General features: G+C 51.3%; 1 pseudogene; it reads right to left on the bottom strand.

Annotated features, from left to right (window-relative positions):
• Positions 1–5,658: 5,658 nt before the first annotated feature.
• Positions 5,659–7,337, bottom strand: LOC124518488 (tubulin beta chain-like; annotated as a pseudogene).
• Positions 7,338–8,087: the final 750 nt, after the last annotated feature.

Here is an 8,087-nt window from a genome sequence, read left to right as displayed (position 1 = left end):
CAGGCGCGGCTCGATGCTATAACAAATGATCCCCAGACTTCGGTGTCCCGGTCGCGCTAAAGGCCAATCAGACGTGCCTGGTGGGGACGTGTTTCCATGTGGTCATTCAGAGACCCAAGTTCCCTCCATCTGGTGGCTTGACCCTCCGCCAGGACTTTCATCCCATTGGCCACACCTCTGTCACGTGACGACACCTAACCTCAAGGGCGTCTGGGAAATACAGTCTAGCCCTTTACTGGGGAGGAAAAAGATGGGGGTTGGGTAGGCACCTAGTCTGTCTCTGCCCTAGACGGTTAGTGCATTCAATTGATTTATTCCATATTCACTCAACATCTCTTTATTCATTTCAGCATTCCAACATTTATTCATTCAGTACTTGTCAACCACCGGTCAGGTGCTGAGCATTTTTGCGCCTCGACTTAATTCAAGAAAGTGATGGTTTCACCCTTTTCATATGTGTTTGGAGATCATTTATGAGATATGTCTGAGAAATTCATTGCACATACTGTATTTCAGTTAAAAGGAGTGATGAGTCTACTCTTGCCTTGTGTTCAGAGATAACCTGTGAGATAATGTCTGAGAAACAAATTGCACATACGATGGTGTATTTAAATTATCTTTTCAGAAATAATCACCCATCTTCAGGGGAGATGCTAGAGGGCGAGGGCCACGTCTTAGACATGATTCCCAGATACCTAACACTTGGCCAGGCACATGAATGTTTCGTGGGAAAGCACATAGAAAAGAAGTTTCTAGAAACAAGGACCATATCGGATGTGTAGGGGACTAACAACCAAGATCCTCACCTACATCGTTGTCTCATTAGCCGAGAACAGACGCCCAAGAGTAAAAGGAAGGATGCCCTTGGCTTGGTTCCCATCTCCTGTCGCCGTGGGGATATACTGTCTGGCAGCCGCAGGACAGGAGAGGCTGGGGACCCTGGAAGGTCTTCAGGGCCTCCTATCAACGAGCCCTGGTCTCCCTTCTTTCATCCAAGGCACAGGTGGTATTTTCTGCTTAATAAGGTCTATATGCTTAATAAGGTCCATAGGTGACTTCCTCCAACAAGTGGGGTTCAGATGATCTCAGGAGAGTGGTGAGTTTGGTTAGCTCTTTCTTAAATGTTGAGTGCAGTCTGCCACTCGTTCTTAAAAAAAGTTTATTCATTCACTTGTTCGTTCATTCATTCATTCATTCATTCATTCATCTAACTTGTATTGAATCCAAATCGTATGCACTCCTTTGTGTAAGTCGTATCTTTGGACATCTGCCTTGGGGATGGTTTGTGGGTCTTGTCCCTGCTCCATGAACCCCAGTGACACCGCCCCACAAACACTCATAATCTCCTAGGACATTTTTCTCCACCCCTTCACGTGATTCCCATGGCTAATCTGACACTAGTAAAACACATGCCCTTAAGCATGTATTCTGGAACCTTTTCTCATGTCTTTAGCATCATCTGTCAGTATCTCTCTCTTACCTCCATAGTAATTTGGCTCTTTAGCAAAGATTTTTAAGCCGGGAAGGACATAAGGTTAGATATGTTTTATTTCACTTTAGAATGCTAATTCTGGGGGCGCCTGGGTGGCTCCGTCGTTTACGCGTCTGACTTTGGCTCAGGTCATAGTCTCACGGTTCATGTAACATTTATTTATGTTTGAGAGACAGAGCGTGAGCGGGGGAGGGGCAGAGAGCGAGAGGGAGACCCGGAATCCGAAGCGGGCTCCAGGCCCCGAGCTGTCAGCGCAGGGCCCGACGCGGGGCTCGAACTCGTGAGCCCTGAGATGGTGACCTGAGCCGAAGCCGGACGCTTACCCGACTGAGCCACCCAGGCGCCCCCGTATGAAGCCACTCTTGAGCGATAGTTGTGGCACATGGTGGGCACTCTGGTAGAGTTAGCTGGCATCCTTATGGCTCTGGTGGCAGGACAGGTGAGGATTGCTGGGGCGGGGGGGGGGGGCGTCAAAGTGGTTTTGTGCGCCTGCGTGAGTGATGGGGCGTTTGGCCCAGGCATGAAAGATCGGAGCTAATCGAGGGAAGGATGGGGAGCCGGGGGTGGGCTTTGTTGGCCCACTTGTGGCCTCCTCGCCCCGGGTCCCCCGTCAGCGCGTTCTTGGCAAGTCCGGGGACTGGCTAACCTGGGCTTCGGCATGTAGGTGACCTGAAGCCTTGGGACCAAGAGGCACAGACTTCTCTGCTCTCTCTTGTGTTCGCGTTGCTATTCGAGAGAGCCTCTGGGGTCCAGGGCGTCTGGTCGGGCAACAGCAGAAGGGAAGCATCTTTCCCACGTTGGAAAATGCAGCTGGGGTCCTGTCGCCCTCTCGTTGAGAGCCTCCCGTGGTGTCTCCTTTTGCTCTCACGACAGAAGCTGAGCTCTGGAACTGCCATTGCACACTGGCTTCCCCCGGAAGCGGGCTCTGTGTGGAGTGACGTGCACAGCATGAATTTTCAGGGGTCCTCTTGGAGCCAGCACCGGTGGAGAGGGGAGGAAGGACGCGGGAGCAGACAGAGGAGACGCGGGCCTGACCCTGGACTTGGCCAACCCCATGGAGGACCCTGGAGCCAGAAAGGCCCTCCAGCGTTGTTTTGCACTGCGCTGGCACAACCAGACCTTTATATTCCTTCGAAAGGAATCGGTCGCTGGACGTAGGTCCCCCTGAGAAGGGGTGTGACCTCGGGCTAGGCGGCTCTCTGCTACTGGAGGAATCCTTGAAGAGGCTGATGGCTGCAGGTCAACCCAACTGCTCACAGTATTTCGGGCAGCTGGGGTGACACATTTTTCCTTAGAGGGATCTAGAGAGCGTGTCTCTGTCCACCTCAGTGGCCTTCTAGGTCCTGCATGATCTGGCTCGAAAGACCTCCCCAGTCTTTTCTCACTTAATTTCCCCTTCAATCACTATCCTTTAGCCACAGTGGACTTCCCGTCATGGCAGGTGCCACATGCCGTTTTGTGCCACAGGGCCTTTGCACATTCAATAGCTGAAATGCTCTCTCTGCCTGTTTTTACCTGACCAGCGTCGACTTGCGTTTCCAATTTCAGTTCCAATGTCACTTCCTCCTGGAAGCCTTCCTTGAAACTCAGATACGTTCAGACTCCCCTCTCTTGTACAAGCAGTATCCTATGTACTTCCCGTTCACCATTTGCAATTTCAGCGTTTTTTTGTGTGCATCTTTCCTTGATGGCTCTTTTCCTTATGCGACTAAAAGCTCCATGACGGCAGGATCCAGGGGGCCTAGGGCTGACCACCGTGTCTACCTGGTCCTTAGGGGTGCTCCAGAATGATCGGTTTCCTCTTCCCTATTCCCACTGGGTTATAGAAGACTTCCTTCTTTGGCATAGTTTTATTCTGACCCTCCCCGCCCCCTCAAAATGCATTCATAGGTTCTGATGTTTAGGATTTTCCATTACGAAGACACAGAAGTGGAGAACAGATCCCATTGCTTTACCCTTTCAGTCAAAAGCTGAAATATATTGGGGCGCCTGGGTGGCGCAGTCGGTTAAGCGTCCGACTTCAGCCTGGTCACGATCTCGCGGTCCGGGAGTTCAAGCCCCGCGTCGGGCTCTGGGCTGATGGCTCAGAGCCTGGAGCCTATTTCCGATTCTGTGTCTCCCTCTCTCTCTGCCCCTCCCCCGTTCATGCTCTGTCTCTCTCTGTCCCAAAAATAAATAAACGTTGAAAAAAAAAAATTAAAAAAAAAAAAAAGCTGAAATATATTTAAAAAAAAAAATGGCTTTGCTGAAAGGCAAACGTGACTTTGAATCTTCATTCCTCCACCTGCTAGCTGTGCGACCCTGGGCAAGCCACTTCGCTTCTCTGAGCCTTAGCCTTCTCTTCGGAAAATTGCTCCCTCCCTCTTAGGAGAAATTGGGACATTGTACGGAGCCCAGCATACTACCCGACACATAGTAGGTGCTCAGTGGACACTTGCTCGTCTCTCCTCAGATGCAGCTTGGACTCTCGCCACATTGCTGTCTGTCGAGAAGACAGACAAGCCTCAGACAAACATACTGGCTTAAGTGCCTCGCCCTCCTGGCTGCTGACCTCACGGGGGCCAAGGCTTGTTTCCCTTGGAAGATGTGCCGATGGCTCCCAAGGTGATTTATTTAACTCCTGGCCTTTGAGGGCTGGGTCTAGGGACCGGGAGACCCAGAGACTCCTGTTCAGGTCAAAGGGGCTTGGCAGACAAGCTGGGGCAGAAGCCTGGTGACGCACTGATCCCAAGAGGAGTGACTGCCTAATCTCTGTTGCTTTTGGAAAGGTGGCTCTGTGTGCCACCTATGGAGACAGGGGAGGCCTTTTCGTTCCTTGTTGATGGCTCGGCATTTAAACAAGAATATGCAAGAGGAAGTATATTCATGAAAGTGGCAGCTGTAGAGAGCGATTTGCAGGCCCACAGGGGTCCTGGTGTGGGATCCTCTGTTCCAGATGTTGGATGGCCAATGCCGATGATGGGGCTTCACGGGATGCATCAGGCCCCAACAGGCCTGCGACCTCTTCTTTCCTGTTCATCACCTTCATTAATTACTACCTGTTGAACTCCCTCGGTGCACTCAGCACCAAGACCTGGCCACCGTTGCTGCTGGGTTCACTTGTCACGTTGGTGCGCCCCTCATAAGCAGAGCGCAAATTGAATTATAATGCTGAATGCATCCAGGGAGCTTATTAAAAGGAGTCTTATGCGGGAATTCTGCAGAAACCAATTAATTATTTTGCTGAGTAACCCTCTTTATAATTTGCCACTCTTATAAATTTGGTGGTTGCACATTATCCATCTATCCATCCATTGTCCACCTTTTCCCTTATTTACCTATTCACCTGCCCATTGATTTATCCATTTATTCACACGTTCATCTAGCCTCCATTCGTCCATTCCTCCATACTTTGTGTATCTACCCATCTACCTTTCCATCTATCCATTTTACTAGCCATACATTTATCCATGCATCCATCCCTCTCTCCATCCATCTATCCATCCATCTATCCATCCATCCATTCATCCATCCATCCATCCATCCATCCATCCATTCATCCATCTATCCATCCGTCCATCTATCCATCCATCCATCCATCCATCCATCCATTCATCCATCTATCCATCCATCCATCCATCCATCCATCCATCCATCCATCCATTCAACCATCTATCCATTCAACCATCCATCCATCCATCCATCTATCCATCCATCCATCCATCCATCCACCCACCCCCCGCATCTGTCTAACCACCAAGGATCCATTCAATCATTCACTCACTTTCTCCTCTATTCTTTCATTAATTACTCCTCCAGTGGACTTTTACAGAGTCCTTACTATGTCCCTAGTCTCATTCTGTGCATTGGAAAGATAAGACCCTAGCTTTCAGGGAGCACGTGGTCTCCAGGAAGAACCAACACATCACCAGATATGACATCCAGCAAGATGGGGGGAGATTTGGGTTTCTTAAGGCTGGGCACAGCTTTATGCCAAGTAAATGTCACTCTCTGAGTGTCCTAGGACAGGTTCTTTCACTTTTTTTTTCTTACTATGAAAATGCCTCAATAGTGGCATCTGTACAGCACGTGACATCAGGACAGGTAGCACAAGAACCCACAGAGACATGGTTGTGAGTGATAAAGAGCTCACACGGCTTCCATGCTTTGCCGGATACCAGAAAACTCTAGGCCACTTCCTTCTCAAACTTGCCTTCCTCCTCGGCCTCCTGGTTCTGCTGTTACTTGGACACCAGGTCGTTCATGCTGCTTTCGGCCTCAGTGAGCTTCATCTCGTCCGTGCCCTGTGCACTGGGGCAGAATGGCCATGGCCGCGAATTGCTCTGAGATGTGCTTGAACGGCTCCTGGATGGCTGTACTGTGGCCGATCAAAGGGGTCGATGTTTTTAGCCCCCGGGTGGGATGTCACAGACAGCTGTTCCCACATTATTGGGGATCCACTCAACAAAATAGCCGCTGTTCTTGTTTCGGGTGTCAAGCATCCTCTTGTGCAACTCCTTCATGGATATGCGGCCCCCAAACATGTCCCTGGTCAGGTAGCGGCCACGGTGAAGGTCACAGATGGCCATTGTGTTCTTGGTACCCACCATGTGTGGGGTGAGCTGGGGCACTGTCAGGGCCCAGGACTGGGGTGAATCTGGGCACGAAGGGGTGCGGGCGTGGGGAAGGGACCACCTTGAGAGCCAGCTTGCCCAGGTCAGCATCGAACCCAGGGAAGCATAGGCAGGTAGTACCCCTACTCAGGGTGGCTGACACCAGGAGGCTGAAGTCCCCGAGGTGGGTGTGGTCCGTTTTAGGGTTCCGAAGCAGATATCAGAGAGGGCCTCCTTATCCACTGCAGTGGATTTCATCTGTGTTTTCCACAAGCTGGTGGACCAGATTCCTTTACTTTTAAGAAAGGGACGCAGCACGTACAACTGGGGGAAGACGGCAAGTTAACTTGTCCCTTCAAACTCCTTAGCCCCTTTTACAACGTCTGTTGGCTTTTCAACTGGTTCCCTTTTCTAGCAACCTCACTTCTAGAAATCAGCTCGGAGACAACCCACATCTCCAGCCACAGAAAACTGTTCAAATGGGTCACAGTACATCGAAACAGTAGGGTAGGGTATGTGCAACTTTTGAAATGCAAAGGGCAGAAGTGTCTGGGCTGATAGCGAAGGGTTCAATAACTATTTTTTAAATACAGAAAATTAAGCTGCTGACCCGTGTGTCTGGCACAGTCATTCCGGGGGGCAGGTGTGAGATGCCCGGATGTAACCAGGGCCCTTCCCTCGTTAGAGCAGCTCGCTCCGATGTTTGGGGCTGCGGAGGGAAACTTTCTAGAAGAACCGGGGTCCGCCTCTCCTCGCTAAACCTAGAACAGTGTCCGACACATAGTAGGCATGTAATAAATATCCGCTGAGCGAATGAATGGATGATGAAAGCAACAAGCGGTCACTATTTACCTCGGGGTGTGCGATTCAAGATTTTTGGAGGGGGACTTTTGGCTTCTATTTTACGATACAACATACACGAACGGTAAACTTGAAAAACAAAGTCAAAATGTATTTCCCTCAAAGCCTTCAGCCTTCCCGCTCTCCGGGAGGGGCGCACACACCTGGGGTGACGTGGGTCTGTTTACCCAAATTGTTGTTCGCATCCAGTTAGGGAAGGAGGACCTTCTGTGTTTCAAGCTCGCCTCTCCCACCGGGGAAATACCAGACCTGTCCGTGAAAACAAACAGCTGCTCTGTGTGTGTGTGTGTGTGTGTGTGTTCCAGCCCAGCCACTTAGGCCTGTGAAACCCCGGACCCCCTTTCTGGGGTAGAAGCCTACCTTCGGGAGCTGTTGACAGCCCCCCCCTCCATCTGACCTCTTGCACAATGGCCAGGGACAACTCAGCAGCTTAGAAAAAGGAAGAAAACAAACCGAACAGTCGGCCGAGTCGGTTTGTTCTGAGGAAACTCACGGAGGTGTTTGACAGTCAGTAAAGGTCAGCGTGGCTCTTGTTTTCCAAGGAGGCAGGGGCAGGGGTGGGGGTGGGAGGGAGGAGGGCAGTAAAGGGAGGGGAAAGAAGGGAGGGAGCTGTAAGGGTGGGGGGGCAGGGCAGGTGGAGGTCAAGTGACAGGGGATCCTTTGAAGGAACTGGTTTGGGACTCCTCTGGGAGCTCCTGGGGCCCAGGGCTGTGTCTGAATCCTTTGTTTAGTCATACTTATTTGTCCATTCCCGTGTGTCCTTCCCTCCCTCTCTCCCTTCCCCCCTCCTTCCTTCCTCCTCTCTTTTTATAGCTATTTACTGAGGGCTTACTATGGGCAAGAGTGTGCTGTGGTCGGTGACTTAGCTGGACAGCTGTGCGCCCCGCCGAGGCTTCATCAGGGACCGGAGGCACAGAGGCCGCTGGGGTGTGACGCAGGGGGGCGGGGTTCCAGGGGTGTGACCTGAGATCATCACCGTGGACTTCGGCATGGCAACAGACGGGTGGCCTGGAGCGTTGGGACCACCGTGGGACGCTCTAAGGGAGACCCAAAGTAGGTCCGTCTTTTTCCCTCCAGGGTCCAAGCGCCTCTGAGGTGCTGTGGTTCCCTGTGGCCAAGAGAACCGTACCGTGGATTCTGGA

Source organism: Lynx rufus, unplaced genomic scaffold, assembly GCF_022079265.1.
Source record: "Lynx rufus isolate CCGP_SWC_20201006 ecotype Redwood Valley unplaced genomic scaffold, mLynRuf1.p SCAF_24, whole genome shotgun sequence".
Taxonomy (NCBI): domain Eukaryota; kingdom Metazoa; phylum Chordata; class Mammalia; order Carnivora; family Felidae; genus Lynx; species Lynx rufus.
This window is presented reverse-complemented; position numbering and strand designations above follow the sequence as displayed.